The sequence below is a fragment of the Hypanus sabinus genome, chromosome 1, assembly GCF_030144855.1.
Source record: "Hypanus sabinus isolate sHypSab1 chromosome 1, sHypSab1.hap1, whole genome shotgun sequence".
Taxonomy (NCBI): domain Eukaryota; kingdom Metazoa; phylum Chordata; class Chondrichthyes; order Myliobatiformes; family Dasyatidae; genus Hypanus; species Hypanus sabinus.
The window spans coordinates 136190164-136208830 of NC_082706.1; the positions used below are offsets into that span (position 1 = coordinate 136190164).

General features: G+C 42.9%; 1 pseudogene; it reads left to right on the forward strand.

Annotated features, from left to right (window-relative positions):
- Window positions 1-1031: 1031 nt before the first annotated feature.
- LOC132404646 (programmed cell death protein 6-like) overlaps window positions 1032-18667 on the forward strand; it is an 80088-nt pseudogene continuing 62452 nt past the window's right edge.

Sequence of the window (18667 nt, forward strand, 5' to 3'; positions counted from 1 at the left end):
AACCACGAATCAGCACTCTCTATCTTAGGAAGAAAGACTACAAAGAGCAGTGACTGGTTTGAGGAAAAGTCCAAAATCATGACCCCTGTCATCGAAGCCAAGCATGCAGCTCTCACAGAGTACAAGCGCTCACCATCCGACCAAACACTCCAGGCTCTTCGAGCTGCTAGAAGCAAAGTGCAACAGACTGCAAGGCAGTGTGGAAATGAGTACCGGCTCCCGTTCAGTGAGGGCATTCAGACAGCAGCTGTGACAGGCAACATCAGATTGATGTATGATGGAATCAAGAAAGCCCTCGGTCCATCACAGAGCAAGACAGCACCTTTGAGGTTATCTAGCGATGAAATAATCACCGATAAAGGCAAGCAGATGGAACGCTGGGTAGAACACTACTCTGAGCTCTACTTGAGGAAAAATGTTGTTGTTAGCTCGGCCATTGATACCATCGATTGTCTACCAGTCATGGATGAACTTGACTCCGAACCAACCACTGAGGACCTCGGCAAGGCAATTGACAGTCTGGCCCCAGGGAAAGCTCCTGGCAATGATGGGATTCCTCCAGACCTGATCAAACTCTGCAAGAGCTCACTCCTCCAACCTTTACATGAGGACTTCTGTCAGTGCTGGAAGGAAGGAGCCGTGCCACAGGATATGCACGACTCCAAAATCATCACTTTGAACAAGAATAAGGGTGATAGGAGCGACTGCAACAACTACAGGGGTATCTCCCTCCTGAGTATTGTCAGCAAAGTCTTTGCTCGTGTAGCTCTGCCACATCTACAAACTCTGGCAGAATGGGTCCACCCTGAGTCCCAATGTGGTTTTCGCACAAGGAGGTCAACTGTCGACATGATTTCCTCACTCCGTCAACTCCAGGAGAAGTGCAGGAAACAGCAGAAACCCCTCTATGTCCCTTTCATCGATTTGACCGAGGCATTCCAGCTTGTCAACAAGGAGGGGCTCTTTCAGGTTCTCCTCAAGATCAGCTGTCCCCCAGAACTCCAAAGAATCATCAAGTCATTCCACATGACATGAGAGCTGCTGTTCAGTACGAAGGCAGCTCATCAGAATCCTTCGCTATTCGTAGTGGAGTCAAACAAGGATGCGTGTTGGCCCCAACATTATTCGGCATCTTCTCTCTGCTATTGAAGCGTGTGTTTGGGACGTTGACAGAAGGTATCTACATGCACACCAGGTCCAATGAGCAGCTGTTCAACCCTGCGTGCCTGAGAGCAAGAACAAAGGTGCAAAAGATCTTAATATGTGACATGCTCTTTGCGGATCATGCTGCTATAACCTCACACACCAAACAGCAACTACAAACTCTCATGGACCACTTCTCCAAGGCATGCAAGGACTTTGGGCTTACCATCAGCCTAATGTCCTTGCCCAGAATGTAGTGGAGACACCTGTCATTACCTTTGACAACTACGATCTGGAAGTGGTCCACGAGTTCATATACTTGGGGTCGACCATTAGTGACACTCTCTCTCTCAATGCTAAAATCAATAGGCATATTGGCAAAGCAACATCAATCCTTGCTTGACTCTCCTCATGGGTCTGGGAGAATCTGAAACTCACTACAAAGACCAAGACTGCCTTGTACAATGCATGCATTATCGGCACCCTCCTTTATGGTAGCAAGACTTGGACCACCCACTACAAACAGGAGAGGAAACTCAGTTGTTTTCACCTGCGCAGCCATCACCGCATCCTTGGCATCACCTGGACAGACAAAGTCCCAAACTCCGAGGTCCTCTCCTGCGCTGGACTTCCCACGATGTTCACGCTTTTAAGACAATGCAGACTGCGCTGGCTGGGCCACATCCATCGTATGAAAGATGATACACTGCCAAAGGACATCCTCTACAGAGAACTAGCAACAGGCAAGAGAAACGTTGCTTTGCTTTGCTTCAAGGACCTCTGCAAGCATGACATGAAAGCTTAAAAACCAACACAGAGTGCTGGGAGGATACAGCAGATGACCACAACAAATGGCGAGGTACTCTTCAGCAACACCTAGAGCAAGGCGAAGGAGTGATCCTGAGTCAGTCTGAGGAGTGAAGAGCTAAATGGAGAGCACAGCAGACAGTGGACAACAATTCCATGAAGCCCTACACATGCAGCAACCGTGGCAGAGCCTACCGTTCCAGGAGCGGCCTCAATAGCCACAGTCGACTCTGCTCAACAAACCAGTGACTACCAGAGGCACAGTATACATGGTCGACCACGATCGACAGAGGCCACAAAAAACACAATATTGCTGTCACAAGAAAACAAACTTCATGTCCTGTAAGTCAGTGATAGCAAATCTGATTCTGATTCTATGTCTAAAAGCCTTCACAATCTGGAGGCAATGGAGGACTCAGGGAAGGTGAAGGCATGCATTGTGTGAAGAATTACCTAGTGATGTCTTGCCTGAAACAATTGACTTCAGTTTTAATATTGTAGCCACTCGTCCAGGGACACACCAGAGAAGAAAGTACCTCTCTGGAAACTCCCTTAACCAGATTATATAGTTTCTATAGGTTACTGTATATGTTATTGTGGTAAACCATGTATATCTGTCTGGACACGCCCCTCTGCTGACTACTCCCGTGGCTCCGCCCACAGACCCCTGAATAAAGGTGAGTGTGTCACTTCTCCTCCCACAGTGCAGGACAGTCATCCGGCATGGACGTGCTCTGTTTTACTGCTAATAAAAGCCTTTCAGTATTCACTCTACTTCCAGTCTTTTGGAGTTATTGATAGTGCATCAGTTATGCAGAATTAGGAACACAAGTTAAGTCAAGATAATGCAAGGCAACACATTTCACAGCACTTTCAGTGATAATAATCCTGATTCTGATCATGTGCACAAGTATTTTGAGATACAGGTACAAAGACAAAATAGTTTGCAGCAGCATTACAGTTATGTAGGTACAACAAACAACACAGGACTTGAGTTACACATAATATGTTCCTCAAGAAACAAGTAGTGCTTCACACTAAATTTAATGCCTTCTTCCTTGCATTTGTAACATTCCTGTGAACAGCTACATGAGAAGGAGCACATATGTGAAATCCATCTTGTCAGCTCAAGCTTATTGTCATGTGTATGAGGTAGAGGTTCAATGAAAGACTTGCTATGAGCAGAATCAGAGGCTAATAGGTTCAGACACACAATACATAAGCTACGCATACATTGTTCATAAATTGCACAAGGCTAATAAAAAAATAAATAAAATCGAAAAAAGCTAATAAAAGTCAATAGTGAAAAAATCAATACAATTACAGTCAAGTCCATGGTAGTGCAACAGGTCAGAATCAGAATCAGGTTTATTATCGTGGGCATGTGTTGAGAAATTTGTTAACTTAAAGCAGCAGTTCAATGTAATACATAATCTAGAAGAAGAAAAAAATTTAAAATAAATAAATAAATATGCATTTTATTGCACAAATTTTGATCTATTCAAAGTTTCGAATGAATTTCAGGATGTATAATATATACATTTCTCTAACATTAAATGTACCTTTTAAACTTTGAATAGATTAAAAATCATGCAAAAACAGAAATAATATATATTTAAAAATGAGGTTCTGTTCATGGATTCAATTTCCATTTAGGAATCAGATGGCAGAGGGGAAGAAGCTGTTCCTGAATCGCCTTCAGGCTTCTGTACCTCCGATCTGATGGTAGCAGTGAGGAAAGGGCATACCCTGGGTGCTAGGGGTCCTTAATAATGGACGCTGTCTTTCTGAGACACCACTCCTTGAAGATGTCCTAAGTACTTTGTTGGCTAGTACCCAAGATGGACCCGACTGAATTTATTAACCTCTTCAACTTCTTTTCGTTCTTGTCAGTAGCCACACACCACCCCCCCCCCTATACCAAACAGTGATGCAGCCTGTCAGAATGCTATCCATGGTGTATCTATAGAAGTTTTTCAGTATTTTTGTTGACATAAACAAATCTCTTCAAACTCCTAATGAAGTATAATCACTGTCTTGCCTTCCTTATAACTACATGTTGTTGAGACCAAGTTAGGGCCTCAGAGATCTTGACACCCAGGAACTTGAAACTGCTCACTCTGTCCACTTCTGATCCCTCTATGAGAATTGGTATGTGTTCCTTCATCCTACCCTTCCTGAAGTCCACTATCAGTTCTTTTGTCTTTACTGACATTGAGTGCCAGGTTGTTGCTGTGACACCACTCCACTTGTTGGTATATCTCGCTCCTGTACGCCCTGTCATCTCAATCTGAGATTCTACAAACAATGATTGTATCATAAACAAATATATAGATGTTGTTTGAGTTTTGACTACCCACACAGTCATGGGTATAGAGGGAGTAGAGCAGTCAGCTAAACACACATCCCTGATGTGCACCAGTGCTGATCGTCAGCGAGGAGAAGGTATGATCACCAATCCACACAGATTGTGGTCCTCCAGTTATTAAGTCGAGTATCCAGTAGCAGGGAGGTGGGGTACAGAGGCCCAGGTTCTGTAACTCATCAATTAGGATTGTGGGAACGATGCTATTGAATGCTGAGCTGTACTCGATAAACAGCATCCTGACATAGGTGTTTGTATTGAATTGTATTGCTTGGAGCATAGTGGTTTACAGTACAGGCAACCTGGGTTCAATTCCCGCTGCTGCCTGTAACGAGTTTTATGTTCTCCCTGTGACTGCGTGGGTTTCCTCCAGGTATTCCTGGTTCCTCCCAAGGTGCAAAGACGTACTGGTTGGTAGGTTAATTGGTCATTGTAAATTGTTCCAAGATGAGGCTCAGATTAAATTGATGGATTGCTGGATGGAGTGGCTGGCTTGAAGGGCCAAAAAGGATTTTTCCGTGCTGTATCTCAATAAGAAAAATGCAAGTTTTAAGTGATTGGTCTGTAGTATTCCGTTATTGAGGTAGGGTTAGGGTTATGCAGATTAGATCAAGAAACTGATGGAGTTAGGAAGGCAGCTGTTCCTGAAACGGATGGTCAGGGACTTCAGGCTTCAGTGCTTCTTCTCTGACAGTAGCAAGTGTTAAGACAAAACACTCAGTGGCCATAGAACTATAGAACCATAGAACATTACAGCTGAGAAACAGGTCTTTTGACCCTTCTTGGCTGTGCCGAACCATTTTTCTGCCTAGTCCCACTGACCTGCTCCTGGACCATATCCCTCCATACACCTCTCATTCATGTACCTGTCCAAGTTTTTCTTAAACGTTAAAAGTGAGCCTGCATTTACCACTTCATCTGGCAGCTCATTCCACACTCCCACCACTCTCTGTGTGAAGAAGCCCCGAATAATGTTCCCTTCAAACTTTTCCCCCTTCACCCTTAACCCATGTCCTGTGTTTTCTTTTCTCCCCTAGCCCCAGTGGAAAAAGCTTGCTTGCATTCACTCTATCTATACCCATCATAATTTTATACACCCCTTTCAAATCTCTCCTCATTCTTCTATGCGCCAGGGAATAAAGTCCTAACCTATTCAACCTTCTCTGTAACTCAGTTTCTCAAGTCCTGGCAACATCTTTGTAAACCTTCTCTGCACTCTTTCAACCTTATTAATGTTCTTCCTGTAATTCAGTGACCAAAATTGCACACAATTTCTGGGCTAATGACAGCAGATAAGTAACTTCAACAACACAATCTGCCCACTTGCCCCAATTAATAGAGTTTGATCCCATTGTTGCAACAACAATGGCAAGTATTCACAGAGACTCATCTATCAGCTGTGTAGTATGTCAACAGTCAGTAGAGTCAACTCATTCTTCAGTGACAAAAGCATGAAATCTAGGCTGATGCCAAAGGACACACTACATTGACAGGTGGGTCATCTTATGGATGGGACGTTAGAGCAAGGCTCACACAGGCCTCTCTGGGGAAGGATGCTCCCACTCTGGTGAAGTTCCAGATTAACAGCCAGAGTTCTGCACCATTAATCCAGAGTTTGGATCGCACCAGGGCAGCTGGGAAATTAGAATTTATTAGTTTTATATCTATATGGATTTTAAGGTAATTGTCAGTATCAGCCTCTGAATTATCATAAACAATTCATTTGTTTCACTATTTTTTCCTCGAAAGGAAGCTGCTGCTCTTATTCACTATGTTCTTAATGTGGATCTTGACCCAACAAAGTGGATCATTTTTAACAGTTCAGGGGGTAATCAAGAATAGGAAATAATTATGGGTATTAGCAATAACATTCAACAACATCCTGAAAATTAATAAATAATGCTTAAAAGAAGAGCAACTGAGTAAAACAGGCTCTGACTGATGCTGTACGGACAACTAGAGAAAGTAGAACTGTTTCCTCTGGAGTGGCAGAGGCTGAGGAGAGTCCTGATAGATTTTTATATCGACAGCTGGTATCTTTTTCCCAGGATCAAAATCTCTAATATTAGAGAACATATACTTGAGGTGAGAGGAGAAAAGTTTAAAAATGGTGCAGAGGTCAAGTTTTTATACACCGAGAGTGGCATTTATAAAGCAGCAGCATAACTTTCTGACTCATGAACGATGTCTCAACTAATAAAGACAAGCATGCCATATGCCTTCTTTACCACCCTATCAACCCATGCAGCCATGTTCGGGAGCTAAGGACTTGGACTCCAAGATCCCTCTGTCATCAACACTACTAATGGTCCTGCCTTCAACAGTGTACTGCTCCGATACATTTGATCTCCCAAAGTGCAACACCTCATACTTGGCTGGGTTAAGCTCCATCTGCCATTTCTCCACTCATATCGGCAATTGTTGTACATCCCACTGAATCCTTTGATCATCTTCTACACTATCCCATCCATATGCTTTAGTAATGTGTATTATCTGCAAACTTACTAACACATTCATCCACATCATTTATAAACACCACAAACAACAGTGGTCCCAGAAAGGATTCCTACAGAACACCACTGGTCATGGACCTGCAGTCAGAATAAGTCCATTGACCACTGTTGTATGTCTTCTATGGACAAGCTACTTCTGAATCCAAATTGCTAGTTCACCTTTGATCCCTGATCCACTGATTACTTCCAGCCTTTATTGCTTTTGTTTCAGACTTCCAGCATCTGCAGTATTTTATTTTTTCAGGGTCCACTCTCCATAGGCTTCAGCAACTTCTGAAAATGCATAGAGCACTTATAGAATCATTGAAAAACTCAGTGTGGATAAATCAGCAACAAACCTGACAGCAGTTGAGGGTTTCTTTAAATATTACTATTCCTAGTGCAGTTCATGTTACTTAACCACAGCTGTGAGAATTAGAGAAGATATTAGTAGGAGCACTGAGCTTGAAAACACCGATGCTGACATCAAATCAGTTTTGAACTCTGACAATAAGAACTGCTAACTCTGCAGGGTTCTGCCAGTGCTCTCACTAATACCGCACCAATCCCTGATGTGACTAGCATCACAATTTGTGCACTGCAGATACCTATAGTGAGGTCCAAAAATACAGCTGTCTGTATCAATGTTTTCCATCCATCACCGAGCAGGTTGTCTTTCTTACCAAATCCTAAATATTTTACAATTTTTTCACTAAAATCTTCCCTTAGTTCACTCTGACTTATGTGAGGGGATTTTCAATTAATACTGCCACTTGCAAAAACGGACCTGTCTCAATAAGCTCAGTCTCTCTGTTACATTGGAGACTGATAGCTACCGATTTAGTTGCAATCTAAATCCCCAGACCATTTATTATTAATAGCAAGGATTTTTACGAGGACTTTGAAAGTCACTAATGATTGATCAGCTTGCCTTTAGCTATTCTAGTGCAATATACCTTGACTTCTAATCCAATGCATTGTGGTCAAGGAGGGATACCCATGTTTTACTGTAACAAAGCAGTGACTATAGCTCAAGATTTTTGGGTTATTCTGAGATTATAAGTAGTGGGAATGTTTTGTTTTTCCTGCAACTCCATTCTCATCACTTTCAGGACATCTAAAAGTACTCGAGAGCCAATAAAGTGCATTTGGAGTGGAGTAACTGTTTCTATAAAATATAGAAAAGTACAGCACAGGAACAGATCCACAATCTTTCGACAAACTAATTAGACCAACAACATCTAATCCCTTTTGCCTAAATATAGCCCATATCCCTCCATTCTCTGCATATTCATGTGCCGATCTGAAAGTTTTTAAATGAATAGGAGCAGTACACTGTTGAAGGCAGGATCATTAGTAGTGTTGATGACAGAGGGATCTTGGAGTCCAAGTCCTTAGCTCCCGAACATGGCTGCATAGGTTGATAGGGTGGTAAAGAAGGCATATGGCATGCTTGTCTTTATTAGTTGAGACATCTTTCATGAGTCAGAAAGTTATGCTGCTGCTTGATAATACTCTGGTTAGACCCAATCTGACATATTGCTTTCATTTCTGGTCGCATCTGTTATAGGAAAGATGTGTAGGCTTTGGAGAGGGTGCAGCAGAGGTTTACCAGGATGCTGCCTGGGTTAGAGGGTTTATGTTTAAGGAGAGGTTGGACAGATCAGGGTTGTTTTCTCTAGAGAGGTGGAGGCTGAAGGGAAAACAGATCGATGTTTATTAGATTATTAGAAGAATAGTATTTTCTTATGTACTTTCTTCCCAGGGACAAAAAGTCTAATACTAGGGTGTAAGCATTTAAGATGAGAGGGAGTAAGTTCAAAGAAGATGTGTGGTGCAAGTTTTTCACACTGGAATATGCTGCCAGGGGTGATGGTGGAGGCAACAACTTTCGAGAAGTTTTAAGAGGCTCTTGGGCAGGCAGGTGAATGAGCGGGGGATGCAGGGATATGGACATTTACAGTTGGAAGGGTTTCATCTAGTTAGGTATTTAATCACTAAATTTGTTTGGCACAACAGCATGAGCTGAAGGGCCTGTACCTATGCTGCACTTTTCTATGTTCTGTCTTCTTTAAAAGCAGTCTCAGACTATAAGATCATCAGACACAGGAGCAGAATTAGCCCATGCTCTGCCATTCCATCATGACAGATTTATTATCCATCTCAAACCCATTCCCCTGCCTTCTCAGTGCAACATTTGACACCCTGATTAAGCAAGAACCTATCAACTTCTGCTTTAAATATATCACATGACTTGGCCTGCACAGCCATCTGTATCAATGAGTTCCAAAGTTTCACCACCTTCTAGCTAAAGAAATGTTTCCTTCTCTCTGTTCTAAATGGATGTCCCTCTATTGTGAGGCAGGGCCCTCTGGTCCCAGACTCTCCCACTATAGGAAACATTCTCTCCGCATCCATTTCATCTAAGTCTTTCAATATTTGCTAAGTTTCAAACAGATTCCCTTCATTCTTCTAAACTCCAGTGAGTACAGGCCCAATGCCATCAAACACTCCTCATATGTTAACCCTTTCATTCCTATGATAATTCATTTGGATCTCTTCTGGACCCTGTCAATGTCAGCACATTCCTTCTCAGATAAGAGACCCAAAACTTCTCACAATTCTCTGTGCAGACTGAACAATGCCTGATAAAGCCTCAGCACTACATCATTGCTCTAGCATTCTAGTCCTCTCAAAATGAATGCTAACATTGGATTTGCATTCCTTATCACCAATTCAACCTGTAAGTTAACATTTAGGGACTCATATATGCCTTTGCACCCCTGAACCTTCTCTGCATTTGACATGCAACATGAGAAGAAGCAGTCCCAACACCAACCCCTATGGAACACCAAGGAAAATCACTGCCAGACAAGCAGAAAAGGCCCATTTTGTTTCCATTCTTTGCCTCCTACCTGTCAGCCAATCTTCTAGCCATGCTAGTACCTTTCCTGTTGTGGTGAACTACATATACCTGTCTGGACACGCCCCCTGCTGACTGCTCCTGTGGGCTCCTCCCACAGACCCCTGTATAAAGGCGATCGAGGCCTGAGCCCGGCCTCTCAGTCTCCAGGATCTAGTATGGTGGTCACTCACTGCTTGTTCCTTCTTCCAGACAATAAAAGCCGATATTTCGCCTTTACGTCTCAGAGTGAGTTATTGATGGTGCATCACCTGTACTAACTTAAATTCTCATCTTGTTAAGCGGTCTCACATGCAGCATCTTGTCAAAGGTCTTCTGAAAATCCAAATACAAAGCATCCAGTGAATATCCTTTGACTTTCCTGCTTGTTATTTTCCCAAAGAATTCCAACAGATTTTCAGGCAAGATGTCCCTATTAGAAAACTATGCATCATAGCTTGGGCCTATTTTATAATATGCCTCCAAGAACCCCAAAACAAAGGTTGGGGGTGTTGTGGATAGTGTGGAGGGCTGTCAGAGGTTACAGCGGGACATTGATATGATGCAAAACTGGGCTGAGAAGTGGCAGATGGAGTTCAACCCAGGTGGTTCATTTTGCTAGGTGAAATATGATGGCAGAATATAGTATTAATGTTAAGACTCTTGGCAGTGTGGAGGATGAGAGGGATCTTGGGGTCCAAGTCGATAGGATGCTCAAAGCTGCTGCACAGGTTGACTGTGTGGTTAAGAAGGCATATGGTGCATTGGCCTTCATCAACCATGGGATTGAGTTCAAGAGCTGAGAGGTAATGTTATGGCTGTATAGAATCCTGGTCAGACCCCACTTGGAGTACTGTGCTCAGTTCTGGTCACCTCTCTACAGGATGGATGTGGAAACTATAAGGTGCAGAGGATATTTACAAGGATGTTGCTTGGATTGGGAAGCATGCCTTACGAGAATAGGTTGAGTGAACTTGGCCTTTTCTCTTTGAAGCAACAGAAGGTGAGAGGTGACCTGATAGAGGTGTATAAGATGATGGGAGGCACTGATTGTATGGATAGTCAGAGGCTTTTTCCCAGGGCTGAAATGGCTAGCACGAGAGGGCACAGTTTTAAGTTGCTTGGAAGTAAGTACAGAGGAGATGTCAGGGGTAAGATTTTATATGTGCAGAGCGGTGAGTGCGTGGTGGCTGCTGACGGCGGTGGTGGAGGCAGATACAGTACATCTTGTAAGAGGCTCCTGGATAGGTACATGGAGTTCGGCACAACATTGTGGGCCAAAGTGCCTGTATTGTGCTGCAGGTTTTCTATGTTTCTAAGCATCCGGTGACCATGTGATCTCTGTCTTGGAGGCTGATGTCAGAACATTTTTCAAGTGGGTGAACCTCACAAGATGACTGGCCCCAATGGTGCACCAGCTATGATTCTGAAAACCCATGCCAACCAGTTGGTGGGTGTGTTCAAAGTCTTTTTCAATCTTTCATTGCTACAATTGGAATTTCCCACTTGCTTCAAAAGAACAACAATCATACCAATGCCCAAGCCAGGCCTGAACAAAAAGTTACAGAACCTCAGCCTCAAAGGTGAAAAAAATCTGCAGATACTGGAAATCCAAGCCACACACACAGAGTGCTAGAGGAATTCAGCAGGCCGGGCAGCATCCACAGAAAAGAATAAACAATCGACACTTTGAGGCAAGACCTTTCATCAGGACTGGAACCTGAGCCTCTGTACTTCACTCTGCAACTGGATCCTTGACTTCCTCACTGGAAGACCACAGTCTGTTCACAATCACAGTCTCCGTTTTACTGTTAATCAACACCGGTGCACCTCAAGGATGAGTGCTTAGCCCACTGCTCCACTCTCTCTACACCCATGACTGTGTGGCTAGGCCAGGGGTCGGCAACCCACGGCTCTTTGATCTCCGTGCTGCGGCTCCCCGTAGTTTGTTAGTTTTTGAAATGTAATTCGAAATTTGAAGATTATGGTGATCTTGTACAATCTAAATAAAACGTTGTGGAGACCCCATTTCCTGGCACATCCGAACCGGCTCACAATTAGCCACCGTTCCGGCTAAGGGAGATAGCCTACGGGGGTTTGTGAGTACGTGTCTTTTGGAGCATTCGCGCCCACGGGGACGGGTTGAGGGAGGCTTTAAAGCAAGGCTGTTTAGTTCCAATAAAGTTCTTTGACTGCAGTGTCGTTATTTTAGCGCTGCGTGTAGCGTTACACCGCTACAATGTGGTTTTTTATCGCTATTAATATACATCACCACTGCCAATGCCTGACACCCACCAGTGTGCGCTTTCTTTTAATTCTTCGATCCAAGGTAGGCTAACTATGGAGTAACCTTCAACCCAACGTCTTTTTTTCGTAGTTCAAAATGTTTTTGTTGCATGCAGAAATGTAATTTCGTTTTCTCTGCAGGAGTTCATCAATTTCATAAATGCAACACATTATAGTTTGTTTATACATAGCATAAAGGCAAAAAAAAACCGTTGTATGCAGTGTTATTCATTTTAAATGTCAAACGGGTTTTGTGGCTCCCAGTGTTTTTTTATCTGTGGGAAATGGGTCCAAGTGGCTCTTTCAGTGGTAAACGTTGCCGACCCCTGGGCTAGGCACTGCTCAAATCCCACCTATAAATTTGCTATCTATTATTGGCAAACCACACAAAATGCTGGAGGCAGCATCTATGTACAATCGATGTTTCAGGACGTAACCCTTTGGCAGGACTGAATTAAAAAACTGAGGAGTAGATGTGAAAGGTGAGGGAGGGGAGAGAGTAATACCAGGTGATAGGTGAAACTTGGAGGAGGAGGGAACTTTTCTTTCCATCAGTTTTTCCCATCACTGAAAAATGTTTGAGCTTCTTTTTCCTCAGTACATGTCCCAGAAATTCCAGCTGCCATTTCCTGATTGATGATATCAGCTCTCTTCTTATTTTGGCTTTTCACAACACCTACTCATTTGTCACCCTGTTACTCTGGGGCCACTGCACAGGATCAAAATAAGCTGCTGAAAGCTGTAAAATCAGTCAGCACCATCATGGGCACTAGCCTCCCCAGCATCCAGGACATCTTCAAGGAGCGATGTCTCAAAAAGGTGGCATCCATCATTAAGGACTCCCATCTCCCAGGACATGCCCTCTTCTCATTTCTACCATCAGGGAGGAGATACAGGAGCCTAAAGGCACACATTCAACAATTCAGGAATAGCTTCTTCTCCTCTGCCGTCAGATTTTTGAATGAACATTGAACCCATAAACACTATATATTTTCTCTTTTTGTACTATTTATGTAATTTAACACTTTAATATATATACTTCTTACTGTAATTTACAATTCTTATTATTATGCATTGGCATGTACTGCTCTCGCATAACAGAAATTTCACAACATATGCCAGTGATATTAATCCTGATTCTGATTCTGACCTGCTGAGTTCCTCCAGCATTTTATGACTGTTGACATCAGTGTTACCCACACCAACTGAGGGAGGAGCTGTTATTCACAGCTCATCCCTCTGGAAGAGGTGTAAATGGAAGGATATGTATAAAGACAAAAAGGAAGCAGAGGAAAACAACCTTGAAGAGCTTTGCTCTGATCATAAGACAGCTCAAAATCAGTTTTAACCAGACATTAGACAATCGCTCTGGATGAAACATCCTGGAGAAATAGAGGGCATGTTGTCATGACACCTTGTTCCCTAACTGTCTATCTCCTTGATGTATTCTGACTCACCGTTATTGGAGATGCGGCCCACTACCAAACTTGAACCGAGCATGAGATTTCCAAGTGCCAGCCAGTATTGTTAGTGGGACTACTTGGTAGCATACTTCAATCAGGACCAAATTTAACAGCAAGAAGTTGGCATGCCACTTGTGGTGCTTAATGCTGCATTATGGTTCTTCCCAGTTGGAGATGAGGGTGTGAAATTATACCCCACCCCCACCTGCAAGGTTAGAGTCAAGGCAGTAATCTAATGAGTGTTTTTTTAATTCGTAAAACAACAGCAGACTGCTCAAAGATGAAGTCCATTATCCCCACCACCTCCACCCACATCCCTGGTTTGAAACTGCTCGTAACCACACACCAACACCATCAATATTCATGGCAACACATACAAAATGCTGGAGGAATTCGGCAGCTCAGGCAGCATCTATGCAAAAAATTAAACAGTTGATATTTTGGGTTCAGATCCTTCATCAATCCTAATGAAGGGTCTCAGCCCAAACCGTCAACTAGTTACTCTTTTCCACTGCCTGGCTGCTGACTTCCTCCAACATTTTGTGTGTGTTGCTTGTATTTCCAGTATCTGCAGATTTTCTCGTGTTTGTGCCATCAATACTCATGTAAAATTCACCGAGGGCACAGAGATAGTCAGCTTATGTTTCAGAATTAGATTGGCTTCAGTGATCCTTTGAAGACAGAGATAAATTATTGGGCAAGCAGAAAGCGGTGGACTTAATTAGTGTGGATTTTCCTTCAGGAATTTATAAACACATACATAAGTTAGGAATAATAGGAATTGATGGCATTAGCTGGGTAGATTGAAAAATGACAAAGGTTGTGGATATTGAACCATTGCAACCCGGAAGGCATACCTGGGGTCAGCAATACTTGGAAGAGGTCCAGAATCCAGAGGGCAGGGAGCCTAGCTTCTGGGGAAACCAGGATCACTGAAAGGGAGGAGCTTACATTTCAAAAGAATTAAGGTGTTCTTGCGAGGGCCATAGATGGTCTGTAGGAAACTATGGCTCAATTAACTGGAAATGGAGTGATGAAACAAGAGGGAGTTTTAGATTGCCAGAGCTTGGAATCCCTGGTGTCGGAAAGGTGGCTTAATAATTAATTGTCAACCCCCACGATAGTGGTTTACTTACATGGGATTAAACTATTGATCCAGTGATCTAGGGGCTTTGTTTAATAGTCTGCATGTTCTAACTCTACCATGTCAGCTCTGGATAAATATCAATGCAAAGTTGGCATTAGTCAAGGCAACCGTGAAATTACCAATAGCTTGAAAGTTAGCAGGATATGTAGACCAATAATTAGTAAATCCAAGGCCTTATAAACAATTTGTAAGTTGGCAAATGTGTTAATAATTGTCAAATGTATTGAAATATAGGAGGGGCAGGTCATTTCATCACAACAGTGTATTAAGACAGCACAAAGTAATACAATAACAGAATGCAGAATAAAGTGTTATATTTACAGAGGAAACGCAGAGCAAGTGGGCAGTGAGGTGAATGGCCATAACAAAGTAGATTGTGAGGTCAAGCATTCATCTTATCATGTCAGTAGCCTTACAGTGTAACAGTGGGATAGAAGCTGTCCTTGAGCCTGGTGGTACATGCTTTCAGGCTTTTGTATCTACTGCCCAATGGGAAGGTGAGGTGGGAGGAGAGGAGGTGGAGTAACGCCCTTGTTTTTATGGAGTACAAAAGCAAAAAAATTGTACTGAATTACAAATAATTCTGGCTTAGCTGGTATTAGGGGAGTCTGAGAAGATTGTGACTATCCTAACATCTTAGCCCATACCCGTCTTTCCCAACCAGGGACTTGCCCAAATACTTCTGAATTTTGTAATTGTACCTGACTTAACCACTTTCTTGGGCAGCTCATTCCTTATACCCACCACCATCTGTGGGAAAATCTGGCCCTTTAGGTCCCCTTTAAGTCTCTCTCTCCTCAGCTTAAATCTATGCCCTTTAGCTTTAGGCACCCCCATGCTGAGGAATTGACTGGGACTACCTATGGAATAATCTTGTATGCCTAATGTGTAAGTCATTGGTGAGACCACACTTACATACTGTGTGCAGTTTTGATTGCCATGTTATACAAAAACACAGTTCGGCTGGAAAGGATGCAGAGAAAATTTCTGAGTCTGACGCGAGGACTAGAGGGCCTAAGGTATATGGACAGGCTAGGTTTTTATTGCTTGAAATGTAGGAAAATGAGGGGAGATATAATGGATTATGAGGGGCATAGATAAAGTGGGTGGTACTAATCTCTGCATTGTAATGAGTCCAAATCTAAGGGGCATAGATTTAGTGAAGACTGTAAAACCATACGACATCAGAGCAAAATTAGGCCATTTAGCCCATTGAGTCTGTTCCACCATTCCATCATGGCTGATTTATTAGTCCTTTAAACCCCATTCTTTCACCTTTTCCGTGTTATCTTTGATGCCCTGACTAATAAAGAACCAACCTCCACTTAAAATATACACAATTTTGTGGCCTCCACACCTGCCTGTGGCAATGAACTACACAGGTTCACTACTGTCTGGCAACCTCATCTCTCCAGTCTGATGTTATGCCCTCTGCTCCTAGACTCACCCGCTACAGGAAACATTCACTCTTTCCAGACCTTTCAATATTCAATAGGTTTCAATGAGATTCCCCTTCATTCTTCTAAACTCCAGTGAACACAGGCCCAGAGCCATCAAACATTTGTCATAATTTAACCATTTCTTTCCAGGAATAACTCTCGTGAACCTCCTCTCGACCCTCTCCAACGCCAGCATGTTTTTTTTCTTAAATAAAGGGCCCAATGTTGCTCACAATACTCCAAGCACAGTTGACCAATGCCCTATAAAACCTCAGCATTATATCCTTGAGTCATCTTGAAATGAATGCTAACATTGCATTTGCCTTCCTTACCATTGACACAAACTTCAAGTTTATCTTTATGGAATCTTGCACCAGGACTCCCTTGGCACATCTGATTTTTGAAGGGACTTTTTTCACAGAAAGGGTGGTCAATATATGGAATGAGCAGGCAGGGTAAGAAGTTGAGGCAGGTACAATAGTATAATTTTAAAATAACTCAGATAGGTAAATGGAGGAGTGGAACATAGAGGGATATTAGCTAAATGCAAGACTCATTCAGAAAGTAAGGAGACCTTGCTTTGTGGATCCAGAATTAGTTTACCCACAGAAGGCAATGGGTTTTTGTAAATACTTCATATTCTGCATGGAGGTCAGTGGCCAGTGGTATTCTGCAGGGATCTGTTCTGGGACCCCTCCTCCTTGCGATTTTTATAAATGACCTGGAGGAGGAAGTAGAAGCGTGGGTTAGTAAGTTTACTGATGACACAAAAGTTGGGGGAGTTGTGGATAGACTGGAGGGTTGTCAGAGGTTACAGTGGGACATTGATAGGATACAGAACTGTGCTGAGAAGTGGCAGATAGAGTTCAACCCAGATAAGTGTGAAGTAGTTCATTTTGTTAGGTCAAATCTGAAGACAGAATATAGTATTAATTGTAAGACTCTTGGCAGTGTGGAGGATCAGAAAGATCCTGGGGCCCATGTCCATAGGACACTCGAAGCTGCTGCACAGGTTGACAAGGTTGTTAAGAAGGCATATGGTGTGATGGCATTCATCACCCATGGGACTGAGTTAAAGAATCATGATGTAATGATACAGCTGTGGGATTCTCAGTAATACTAACTGCTAACAATGAAATGGCTTCTCTGTAATGTTAACTATGAGGTAATGTTCTCTGTAGCTGAAATGTTTTGGTTATAAATACTAATAACAGGGGAACTAACCAATGGGAGTCTTGTTATTCTATCTGTATGTGAGGGAACCGGGGTTGGTGCGCGGGAGATTCGGCGAGGAGAAGCGAAGAAGAAGGACATGCAAGAAGTGCTCCGGTAGACTACCATGGTTGGTCCCAATCCGAGGGTCGAGGAGTTCGGAAGAGATTGTTCGGTGGAGGAATGCGCAAGCTGCATGAGCTCCAACGATTTATTGTGCACAAACTATTGTATTGAAAGTGACGCCTTTGTCTTTCTCTTTTATATTCTGTTTCTCTGTTCACCCTTCAGCCAGAGTAAGATTTATAAAGTGTAATAATTTAATTGCGTAATGTGTACTGTCTGATATTTTACTTTGTGGGTTGTACTGGAGTGCATTACACAGCACCCACACAAATGTGATTACACAGTTTGGAGGGGCAGACAGTAGCTTTCCCTAAATGAACGTGAGTTGATCGAGCCTGAGTGTTACACAGCTATATAAGACCTTGGTCAGACCTCACTTGGAGTATTGTGTTCAGATCTGGTCACCTCACTACAGCAAAGGATGTGGATACTATAGAAAGAGTGCAAAGGAGAATAACAAGGATGTAGCCTGGATTGAAGAGTAAGAATAGGTCAAGCGAACTCGGCCTTTTTTCCTTGGAGCGATGGAGGATGAGAGGTGACCTGATAAAGGTGTATAAGACAATGAGAGGCATTGATCATGTGGATAGCCAGAGGCTTTTTCCCAGGGCTGAAATAGCTAACACGAGGGGTATAATTTTAAAGTGCTTGGAAGTAGGTACAGGGGGCAATGTCAGGGATAAGTTTTTCACACAGACAGCGGTGGGTGCATGGAACGCGCTGCCAGTGATGGTGGTGGAGGTGGATACAATAGGGTTTTTTAAGAGAATCTAAGATAGGTACATGGAGCTTAGAAAAATAGAGGGTTATGCAGTAAGGTAATTCTAGGCAGTTTCTCGAGTAGGTTACATGTGGGCTGAAGGGCCTGTAATGTACTGTAGATTTCTATGTTCTATGTTCAAATGCAGGATATCAGTTCTGGATGGGTAGGCACCATGTGCTGAATTAACTGCTTGGATCAAAGGACCTATAGCTGTGCTGTGTTGCTTCGTAACTCTTGTTTGGATTTGCCGGCAATTTGAGAGTGCTTAGCAGCTAAAGAGAAATTTAAAAGTTGGTAGAATTGTAAAATTCCTATTATTCAGCACAGCATAAGTTCCCTCTAGTTCCTGAAACTAAAACTTCCATAATATCTCAGAAAAAACACATACACATTTTGTTTCCAATCCAAACTTTTAAGCCAATTGCAACAGACAAGACACAGAGATTCTGCTGATGCTCTTGAGCAAAACACACAAAATGCTGGAGGAACTCAGCAAGTCAGGCAGCATCTATGGAGGGGAAT